The following is a 12,393-nucleotide window of genomic DNA, read 5'->3' as shown; positions in this document are numbered from 1 at the left end:
GTTGACTATAAATAACTCTCAGTACCCAGCCGGGTATTCTACCAAGTGCAAACTTTGAACAATAAGTTAACTTTTTCCTTTAAGGGCGTATAAGGTGAACCCACTAAAGGCCTACTATAAAATACTATATAAATAACTCAACTTTTCTTTCCGTTCTAACTTCCCCAATGCAGGACCGCCTAGCTCCTTGGCTGGGCCTACTGTCATTGTACCGACCATCATTCTACGGTTCTCAGGATGACTCTCTCTCTAACCCCTACGGGCTCACTTTCAAGCTTTCCTGTCCTCAGTCGCTATCAACATTATCAAACTTTCTAAATTTCAACATTATTAACGTTTTAACTTTTATTAAAGCAATCATGTAACCATTCCCTTTAAGAGGGACCCAAGTCTCTAGGAGATAGTGCAGATTTTCTCTCTGTCTGCAAGTCCACTGAAAGCAAGACCTTCTGCGTCATGTCCAGAAGCATTATCTTCGCAAAGTCTTCTTTTCGCTTGTAAAACCAGTAAGGAGCACCTTCAAGAAGGTGCAAACTATATACAAAAACAGTTTTGAATCACTCACCGTTAATGATCCGGCAGTCTTTGGAAACAATGATGAACTTGTGCAAAAATAGAAAAAGAACTATAAACAATAGGGATCCCGGGTAAACAAAGGGACCCCTTTAAGAAATAACCCTGGTCGGGTTTAAAGCAGCAGCAAAAAAAGCAGGAAACAAGTAACTATTTACATCTTCCGATGTTCGAGGTTTATTTCCTCGGCGTTAGTGGTCGTGACAACTCCACCGGCAGCAGTGGGCGGGGCAACCCCGCCGGGCACTCGGTGTGGTCACAGGAGATCCCGGGCTCGTCAGGGGTCTGTGTGGCGATTGTCCTGGACCTCGCAACAATCGAGGAGCCAACCACTCCTGAGGTCGAGCTCTCCGCCACCACCGTAGTAGCAGTGTCCACAGTGCAAGTGGTGGTTTTCACAACGGTGCACGTAGGGGTCACCACCATGGTCTTGGTGACGGTCGTGGTCCGGTCACAAGGGGGCACCCTCACTATGGGGGACAACTTCTCCGCTGCTTTGATTGATGATGTCATGGGGACTGGCCGCTTGCGCACATTCAGGGCGAACCACCCCCTCTCCCCGAAGTGGCGGGTGTAGGTGACTTCATCCTCCTTGTACCTTGTATAGATCCCGGTGCAGGTAGCCTTCCTTGAGATGGGACTCCACATCCCTCCGGTTTATGAAAACCTCAGAATACAGGTCTGGCTCCTTAATGAAGCCCCATCCCCCACGGAGCTTAAAGTCCACTACGGTGCCCTGCCTGCGCGGGGCCTGGTGAGTGGTGCGGTCCTTGCGGGCCCAATCCTTTATCTCAAGATCCCGCCGATAGTGAGCTTCCCGCTGGGCCTGGTGCTGTTTCTCCTGTTCCTCCCACTGCCGATCCAGCTGGGACTGGTACTCCTCCCAGCTAAGGGCCTCCACCATCTCCCCTTCTCGTGTCTTCACCCCGGGGAACCCCATGAAGTCAGATCCCGGGTTCACCCAGCGGCACACAGTGTGCTCCGCATATACAGGTCCTTCTCAAAAAATTAGCATATAGTGTTAAATTTCATTATTTACCATAATGTAATGATTACAATTAAACTTTCATATATTATAGATTCATTATCCACCAACTGAAATTTGTCACGTCTTTTATTGTTTTAATACTGATGATTTTGGCATACAACTCCTGATAACCCAAAAAACCTGTCTCAATAAATTAGCATATTTCACTCATCCAATCAAATAAAAGTGTTTTTTAATAATAAACAAAAAAACCAACAAATAATAATGTTCAGTTATGCACTCAATACTTGGTCGGGAATCCTTTGGCAGAAATGACTGCTTCAATGCGGCGTGGCATGGAGGCAATCAGCCTGTGACACTGCTGAGATGTTATGGAGGCCCAGGATGCTTCAATAGCGGCCTTAAGCTCATCCAGAGTGTTGGGTCTTGCGTCTCTCAACTTTCTCTTCACAATATCCCACAGATTCTCTATGGGGTTCAGGTCAGGAGAGTTGGCAGGCCAATTGAGCACAGTAATACCATGGTCAGTAAACCATTTACCAGTGGTTTTGGCACTGTGAGCAGGTGCCAGGTCGTGCTGAAAAATGAAATCTTCATCTCCATAAAGCATTTCAGCCGATGGAAGCATGAAGTGCTCCAAAATCTCCTGATAGCTAGCTGCATTGACCCTGCCCTTGATGAAACACAGTGGACCAACACCAGCAGCTGACATGGCACCCCACACCATCACTGACTGTGGGTACTTGACACTGGACTTCAGGCATTTTGGCATTTCCTTCTCCCCAGTCTTCCTCCAGACTCTGGCACCTTGATTTCCGAATGACATGCAAAATTTGCTTTCATCAGAAAAAAGTACTTGGGACCACTTAGCAACAGTCCAGTGCTGCTTCTCTGTAGCCCATTTCGGCACCTGTAGCCCATTTCCTGCACACGCCTGTGCACGGTGGCTCTGGATGTTTCCACACCAGACTCAGTCCACTGCTTCCTCAGGTTCCCCAAGGTCTGGAATCGGTCCTTCTCCACAATCTTCCTCAGGGTCCGGTCTCCTCTTCTCGTTGTACAGCGTTTTCTGCCACATTGTTTCCTTCCAACAGACTTACCATTGAGGTGCCTTGATACAGCACTCTGGGAACAGCCTATTTGTTGAGAAATTTCTTTCTGGGTCTTACCCTCTTGCTTGAGGGTGTCAGTGATGGCCTTCTTGACATCTGTCAGGTCGCTAGTCTTACCCATGATGGGGGTTTTGAGTAATGAACCAGGCAGGGAGTTTATAAAAGCCTCAGGTATCTTTTGAATGTGTTTAGAGTTAATTAGTTGATTCAGAAGATTAGGGTAATAGGTCGTTTAGAGAACCTTTTCTTGATATGCTAATTTATTGAGACAGGTTTTTTGGGTTATCAGGAGTTGTATGCCAAAATCATCAGTATTAAAACAATAAAAGACGTGACAAATTTCAGTTGGTGGATAATGAATCTATAATATATGAAAGTTTAATTGTAATCATTACATTATGGTAAATAATGAAATTTAACACTATATGCTAATTTTTTGAGAAGGACCTGTACCTCGCCTGGCATGGTGAGCTGCGAGATCGGGACCTTTAAGAAGTGCTCCATGCCCGTGGCCTGGTCCCATTGCGGAAGGTGTTGGAGATTGTGGGTCCCCGGGGAAGGGGGCGCTGCGACCGGGCCTATCAGCAAGTCTTCCGCTGGCAGGGTATGGATCGGCGGACTCACCGGTCGGCGCGGCTTCCTCTGTTGCAGCCGACTCCAAGGGTGGTACAGGATCCGGGGTCGGGAGTTCCTCCACTGGTGCCTCCTGACACGAGGCCTTGGTCTCAAGTCTCCACTGGAGCAGCTGCTCTGCCAGGTCCTCCATCTCACCCTGCAGGAGTCCAGTCCCGGATGTAAGGCTCTGGCTGTTGTACCCGTCCAGGTAGCTGGGGAAGCCCTCCGCTTCAACCCTGCTGTCTGGGTCTGAGCGGCCGGCCATGGCGTCCTCCACGTGGGTCGCCTCCTGGTCTCTTTCCAGCTCTCTTCTTCGTGGGCTGTTTCGTTTCTTGTTCCTCCGCCCCCCATTGAGGATCAGGAGGCGGATCTCAGCTGCTGAGAAACACGTCCTCAAGGTACAGAAATATTTAGACTGGGCGGCCATTATCTTTCGCGCTCTTCAGGTAGCTCACGCCCACTTCCACGCTCTTCTTCTTCTCTGGCGCTCATCGTGGCGCTACAATGGCGGCAGTTTTGGCGGGAATCTTGCGGCAAATAGCAATACACAGTCCTTGCAATAAATCACAGTCCAACACGTTTCAATCACAGTTCCAAGGCACACATGACCTGTTTCTCAGGCTTAAGTAGGATCCTGTTCGTGACGCCAAGTTGGATCGCCCCCAGACACAGGGCCACGAGTTCTCGGTACCGGGCCTCTCTGGTTTGGTTCTGAGGCTGTCACGGTGGCTAGACCCGGTCCGCGACCCTGCTAAGGGGCGTCCAATAAAGGTGGTGCAGTTTGTCAGGGATTCGTGACGCCACCTGCGGTGTTCGGTCAGCGTGACCGACGCTGCTGTGGGTTCCGCTGGGGTGATGGAATGGCAGCTGGATGGTATACCTTCCCACAGGTGAAGTATGTCCCCAGGGCTTCCCAGTAAGGTGGATGGTGATGGTGTGAGGTGCAGTCAATGATGAGGACACAAGGTTGCAGTCTCTTTACCTCTTTACTGTAGACTTCAGGATCCTCAATCCAGAGTACGTTTAACAGAGCTAGCTGAGACCGGCCGGTCCGATGGGCACTTCCAGAGTTTCCCTCGCAGATGGAAATCGTTGCCTACTACTAGCACCTGTGTGTTGTAGTCCTACCCTGCTGAGCATTCGGAATAGTCCTCACAACTGCTGTTCTCGTTCGTCGTTCTCTACAGCTCTTTCTCTCTTTAGTTCCAGATGTTGCTAGTTTCTCGTCCCCCAGTATGTTTTGGCTAGGATGCACCCGTATGACAGGAAGGCCTGGAGGTCCTCCGGGACCCTAGAGATGCCCCTCTCCCACTGTTGCCCCCTATGTCTTCTTAGGAAATTTAAGGTAGACAGCCAATTGATGATATGATTAACTGTCCTGCAGAGTTCGAAGTAAGGCTTAGAGTCAGTTACTCCCGCGGTGTTCCGGCCACCGGCTACGCACCTCAGTAGGATGTTGCCTCGGTCTCACGGCACGACTCCTACTGGCTCTCCTTTGTGCTTGATCTCGTTTACACTGTTCCACAATATCCTTCCCTTCGTGTCTCTTTCATAGGATACCGCCGCAAGGTAGTGCAGGCGCGGTTTCGTTACGTTCTGTTCTGTTCGCTAGGCACCTGCCAGGTTGCCACGCCTGACAGGGACCCCCCTGTGTCTTCTCCCTGCAGCACCCCCTGCCACGGGATGTTGCCTGAATCCAACCCAGTCAGCTTCTGACTAACTTCCTCCCCAACCCCTAGTTTTACCAGTGTGAGGAGTGGCCCAATAAATAAAGCCTTTTGCTCCCCCTAGTGGCCGGAGTGTGAAGTGTAAAGTGTTCTGGTGATACCTGGTCAGGAGAACTCCTTTAGTGCCATCAGACGTACCATCTCTCCCCTTAGTGGCAGAGCGTCATACTGCAACGACCAGATCTCTGGGGCGCTGCACTCATACTATACCGATATGTGTTTCCAATTTATACCAATAAAACTGTGCTGAAAAAATGGCAAGTTACAGTACATGCCTTATTACTGGGACAATATGTCTATGAGTTTGTGATAATGACTTGGAAGGTCTCTATTTCTATGGGGTCTGTGCATGTAGCTTTACGCTGTACGTTACAAAATACATAATTACTAAATGTTTGGAGTTGCACTATTCCCAAACAATCCGTGCAGGTGGACACTATTTGCAAGAGCACAGTGACAATCCCAGGTGTGGGACGCTCACCCTGGTGTTAAGATTACTGTTTATCCCCTGGGAGAAGATAATTAAATTTGGGATTCTTAAGACTAATAACTCCTTTTTAACTAAGTTGCAAATCCTGATTAGTAGACAGTGTTATTCCAAGTTCTCTTGCTGAGTTTTAGCAGTTTAGTCTTTAAACTGTGTGTATTAACTCTCCCTTTTACAAGGATTACCTGCCTGTAATTACGTGTATGAGAAATGCTTCTTAAGATGCAGGGAACAGATTGATCGTCTTGTTCTATATCATGCACAATCCTACATGCTGACCAATGTGCTCCATGTTTATAATTTAACATAACATTGCACCCATTTGACTTTTTGAATCAAAAATTGGCTGCACTCTTTAGCGGACACCATGTCACGTTTGGAGAGCCCCCATGTGCCTAAAAATTAGAGCTCCCCCAAAAGTGACCCCATTTTGGAAACTAGACGCCCCAAGGAACTTATCTAGATGCATAGTGAGCACTTTGAACCCCCAGGTGCTTCACAAATTGATCCATAAAAATGAAAAAGTACTTTTTTTTCACAAAAAAATTCTTTTAGCCTCAATTTTTTCATTTTCACATGGGCAACAGGATAAAATGGATCCTAAAATGTGTTGGGCAATTTCTCCTGAGTACGCCGATACCTCATATGTGGGGGTAAACCACTGTTTGGGCACATGGTAAGGCTCGGAAGGGAAGGAGCGCCATTTGACTTTTTGAATGAAAAATTATTTCCATCGTTAGCGAACACCATGTCGCGTTTGGAGAGCTCCTGTGTGCCTAAACATTGGCGCTCCCCCACAAGTGACCCCATTTTGGAAACTAGAACCCCCAAGGAACTTATTTAGATGCCTAGTGAGCACTTTAAACCCTCAGGTGCTTCACAAATTGATCTGTAAAAATGAAAAAGTACTTTTTTTTCACAAAAAAATTCTTTTCGCCTCAATTTTTTCATTTTCACATGGGCAGTAGGATAAAATGGATCATAAAATTTGTTGGGCAATTTCTCCCGAGTACGCCGATACCTCATATGTGGGGGTAAACCACTGTTTGGGCACACGGCAGGGCTCGGAAGGGAAGGCGCGCCATTTGACTTTTTGAATGGAAAATTAGCTCCAATTGTTAGCGGACACCATGTCGCGTTTGGAGAGCCCCTGTGTGCCTATGCATTGGAGCTCCCCCACAAGTGACCCCATTTTGGAAACTAGACCCCCCAAGGAACTTATCTAGATGCATATTGAGCACTTTAAACCCCCAGGTGCTTCACAGAAGTTCATAACGCAGAGCCATGAAAATAAAAAATAATTTTTCTTTCCTCAAAAATGATTTTTTAGCCTGGAATTTCCTATTTTGCCAAGGATAATAGGAGAAATTGGACCCCAAATATTGTTGTCCAGTTTGTCCTGAGTACGCTGATACCCCATATGTGGGGGTAAACCACTGTTTGGGCGCACGGCAGGGCTCGGAAGGGATGGCACGCCATTTGGCTTTTTAAATGGAAAATTAGCTCCAATCATTAGCGGACACCATGTCACGTTTGGAGAGCCCCTGTGTGCCTAAACATTGGAGATCCCCCAGAATTGACCCCATTTTGGAAACTAGACCCCCAAAGGAACTAATCTAGATGTGTGGTGAGGACTTTGAACCCCCAAGTGCTTCACAGAAGTTTATAACGCAGAGCCATGAAAATTAAAAAAAAAAATTATTTTCTCAAAAATGATCTTTTAGCCTGCAATTTTTTATTTTACAAAGGGTAACAGGAGAAATTTGACCACAAAAGTTGTTGTCCAGTTTGTCCTGAGTACGCTGATACCCCATATTTGGGGGTAAACCACTGTTTGGGCACATGCCGGGGCTCGGAAGTGAAGTAGTGACATTTTGAAATGCAGACTTTGATGGAATGCTCTGTGGGCGTCACGTTGCGTTTGCAGAGCCCCTGATGTGCCTAAACAGTAGAAACCCCCCACAAGTGACCCCATTTTGGAAACTAGACCCCGAAAGGAACTTATCTAGATGTGTGGTGAGCACTTTGAACCCCCAAGTGCTTCATAGAAGTTTATAATGCAGAGCCGTGAAAATAATAAATACGTTTTCTTTCCTCAAAAATAATAATTTAGCCCAGAATTTTTTATTTTCCCAAGGGTTACAGGAGAAATTGGACCCCTAAAGTTGTTGTCCAGTTTCTCCTGAGTACACTGATACCCCATATGTGGGGGTAAACTACTGTTTGGGCACATGCCGGGGCTCGGAATTGAAGTAGTGACGTTTGAAATGCAGACTTTGATGGAATGGTCTGCGGGCGTCACATTGCGTTTGCAGAGCCCCTGGTGTGCCTAAACAGTAGAAACCCCCCACAAGTGACCCCATTTTAGAAACTAGACCCCCCAAGGAACTTATCTAGATATGTGGTGAGCACTTTGAACCCCCAAGTGCTTCACAGACGTTTACAACGCAGAGCCGTGAAAATAAAAAATCATTTTTCTTTCCTCAAAAATGATGTTTTAGCAAGCATTTCTTTATTTTCACAAGGGTAACAGGAGAAATTGGACCCCAGTAATTGTTGCGCAGTTTGTCCTGAGTATGCTGGTACCCCATATGTGGGGGTAAATCACTGTTTGGGCACACGTCGGGGCTCGGAAGTGAGGGAGCACCATTTGACTTTTTGAATACAAGATTGGCTGGAATCAATGGTGGCGCCATGTTGCGTTTGGAGACCCCCTGATGTGCCTAAACAGTGGAAACCCCTCAATTCTAACTCCAACACACCCCTAACCCTTATCCCAACTGTAGCCGTAACCCTAATCACAACCCTAACCCCAACACACCCGTAACCCCAACACACCCCTAACCCTAACCACAACCCTAATTCCAACCCAACCCTAGCCCTAAGGCTATGTGCCAACGTTGCGGATTCGTATGAGATTTTTCAGCACCATTTTTGAAAAATCCGCGGGTAAAAGGCACTGCGTTTTACCTGCGGATTTACCGCGGATTGCCAGTGTTTTTTGTCCGGATTTCACCTGCGGATTCCTATTGAGGAACAGGTGTAAAACGCTGCGGAATCCGCACAAAGAATTGACATGCTGCGGAAAATACAACGCAGCGTTCCCGCGCGGTATTTTCCGCACCATGGGCACAGCGGATTTGGCTTTCCATATGTTTACATGGTACTGTAAACCTGATGGAACACCGCTCCGGATCCACAGCCAAATCCGCACCGTGTGCACATAGCCTAATTCTAAAGGTATGTGCACACGCTGCGGAAAACGCTGCGGATCCGCAGCAGTTTCCCATGAGTTTACAGTTCAATGCAAACCTATGGAAAACAAAAATCGCTGTACACATGCTGCAGAAAAACTGCACGGAAATGCAGCGGTTTACATTCCGCAGCATGTCACTTCTTTCTGCGGATTCCGCAGCGGTTTTACAACTGCTCAAATAGAAAATCGCAGTTGTAAAACCGCATTGAAATGCGCAGAAAAAACATGGTAAATCCGCCATAAATCCGCAGCGGTTTAGCACTGCGGATTTATCAAATCCGCAGCGGAAAAATCCGCAGAGGACCAGAATATGTGTGCACATTCCTAACCCTACCCCTAACCCTAACCCTACTCCTAACCCTAACCCTACCCCTAACCCTAACCCTACCCCTAACCCTACCCCTAACCCTACTTCTAACCCTAACCCTAACCCTAACCCTAACCCTAGTTCTTACCCCAACCTTAGTGGAAAAAAAAAATTTTTTATTTTTTTTATTGTCCCTACCTATGGGGGTGACAAAGGGGGGGGGGGTCATTTACTTTTTTTTTTTATTTTGATCACTGAGATATAACCTATCTCAGTGATCAAAATTCACTCTGGAACGAATCTGCCGGCCGGCAGATTCGGCGGGCGCACTGTACATGCGCCCGCCATTTTGGAAGATGGCGGCGCCCAGGAAAGAAGACGGACAGTCCCCGGGAGGCCAGGTAAGTATAAGGGGGGGAGATCAGGGCAGGGGGGGGGCGTCGGAGCACGGGGGGGGGTGGATCGGAACACGGGGGGGTGGATTGGAGCACGGAGTGGGGGATCGCTGTGCGGGCGGGTGGATCGGAGCACGGGGGGGATCGCTGTGCGGGGGGGGGATCGCTGTGCGGGGGTGGGATCGGAGTGCGGGGGGTTTGTTTGGAGCACGGGGGGTGTGATTGGAGCACGGGGGGAGCGGGCAGGAGGACGGGGGAGCGGAGCACAGGACCGAGGGGAGCAGACCACAGATCGGGGGGCTGGGGGGGCGATCGGAGGGGTGGGGTGGGTGCACATTAGTGTGTCCAGCCATGGCCGATGATATTGCAGCATCGGCCATGGCTGGATTGTAATATTTCACCATTTTTTTAGGTGAAATATTACAAATTGCTCTGATTGGCAGTTTCACTTTCAACAGCCAATCAGAGCGATCGTAGCCACGAGGGGGTGAAGCCACCCCCCCGGGCTAAACTACCACTCCCCCTGTCCCTGCAGATCGGGTGAAATGGGAGTTAACCCTTTCACCCGGCCTGCAGGGACGCGATCTTTCCATGACACATATGCTGCGTCATGGGACGGAATGGCACCGACTTTCATGACGCAGCGTATGCGTCAAAGGTCGGGAAGGGGTTAATGTACACTCTGCACCCCATCTTGACTGAAAAAACAGAAATGTAGAAATTTTTGCAAAATTATTAAAAAAGAAAAGCTGAATTATCACATGGTCATAAGTATTCAGACCCTTTGCTCAGACACTCATATTTAAGTCACATGCTGTCCATTTCCTTGTGATCCTTCCGGAGATGGTTCTACTCCTTCATTAGAGTCCAGCTGTGTTTAATTAGACTGATAGGACTTGATTTGTAAAGGCACACACCTTGTTTATATAAGACCTCACAGCTCACGGTGCATGTCAGACAAAATGAGAATCATGAGGTCAAAGGAACAGGCCAAAGAGTTCAGAGACAGAATTGTGGCAAGGCACAGATCTGGCCAAGGTTACAAAAGAATTTCTGCAGTATTCAAGGTTCCTAAGAGCACAGTGGCCTCCATAATCCTTAAATGGAAGGAGTTTGTGACCATCAGAAGTCTTCCTAGACATGGCCGTGCAGCCAAACTGAGCAATCGTGCGAGAAGAGCCTTGGTGAGAGAGGTAATGAAGAACCCCAAGATCACTGTGGCTGAGCTCCAGAGATGCAGTAGGGAGATGGGTGAAAGTTCCACAAAGTCAACTATCACTGCAGCCCCCACCAGTTGGGCCTTTATGGCAGAGTGGCCCAACGGAAGCCTCTCCTCAGTACAAGACATATGAAAGTCCACATAGAGTTTGCTAAAAAACACATGAAGTACTCCCAGACTATTAGAAATAAGATTCTCTGGTCTGATGAGATGAACATAGACCTTTTTGATGATAATTGTAAGCAGTATGTGTGGAGAAAACCAGGCACTGTTCATCACCTGCCCAATACAATCCCAACAGTGAAACATGGTGGTGGCAGCATCATGCTATGGGGGTGTATTTCAGCTGCAGGGACAGGACGACTGGTTGCCATTGAAGGAAACATGAATGCAGCCAAGTACTAAGCAAGGTGGCTCAGTGGACAGCACTGCAGCCTTGCAGCGCTGGAGTCCTGAGTTCAAATCCCATCAAGGACAACATCTGCAAGGAGTTTGTATATTCTCCCTGTGTTTGCGTGGGTTTCCTCCAGGTACTCTGCTTTCCTCCCACATTCCAAAGACATACTGATAGGGAATTTAGATTGTGAGCCCCATCGGGGACAGCGATGATAATGTGTGCAAACTGTAAAGCGCTGCAGAATATGTTAGCGCTATATAAAAAATAAAGATTATTATTATATCCTGAATAGTGTTGAGCGATACCGTCCGATACTTGAAAGTATCGGTATCGGATAGTATCGGCCGATACCCGAAAAATATCGGATATCGCCGATTCCGATACCAATACAAGTCAATGGGACATCAAGTATCGGAATGTATCCTCATGGATCCCAGGGTCTGAAGGAGAGGAAACTCTCCTTCAGGCCCTGGGATCCATATTAAAGTGTAAAATAAAGAATTAAAATAAAAAATATTGTTATATTCACCTCTCCGGCGGCCCCTGGACATCAGCGGGAGGATCCGGCGTCCGGCACGGCTTCTTTCTTCAAAATGCGCGCCTTTAGGACCTGTGGAATGACGTCCCGGCTTCTGATTGGTCGCGTGCCACCCATGTGACCGCCACGCGACCAATCAGAAGCCGCAACGTCATTCCTCAGGTCCTAAAAGGCGCTCATTCTAGGACTTTAGCTGAGGAATGACGTCGCGGCTTCTGATTGGTCGCGTGGCGGTCACATGGGCGGCACGCGACCAATCAGAAGCCGGGACGTCATACCACAGGTCCTAAAGGCGCGCATTTTGAAGAAAGAAGCCGTGCCGGACGCCGGTTCCTCGCGCAGATGTCCAGGGGCCGCCGGAGAGGTGAATATAACAATATTTTTTATTTTAATTCTTTATTTTACACTTCCGATACCGATACCCGATATCACAAAAATATCGGATCTCGGTATCGGAATTCCGATACCGCAAGTATCGGCCGATACCCGATACTTGCGGTATCGGAATGCTCAACACTAATCCTGAATGAAAACCTCTTCCAGAGTGCTCAGCACCCCAGACTTGGCTGAAGGTTCACCTTCCAACAAGACAATGACCCTAAGCACACAGCTAAAATAACAAAGGAGTGGCTTCAGAACAATTATGTGACCATTCTTGACGGGCCCAGCCAGAGCTTTGACCTAAGCCCAATTGAGCATCTCTGGTGAGACCTGAAACTGGCTGTCCACCAACGTTCACCATCCAACCTGATGGAACTGGAGAGGATATGCAGGGAAAA

This window comes from Ranitomeya imitator, chromosome 5, assembly GCF_032444005.1.
Source record: "Ranitomeya imitator isolate aRanImi1 chromosome 5, aRanImi1.pri, whole genome shotgun sequence".
NCBI lineage: Eukaryota > Metazoa > Chordata > Amphibia > Anura > Dendrobatidae > Ranitomeya > Ranitomeya imitator.
This window is presented reverse-complemented; position numbering follows the sequence as displayed.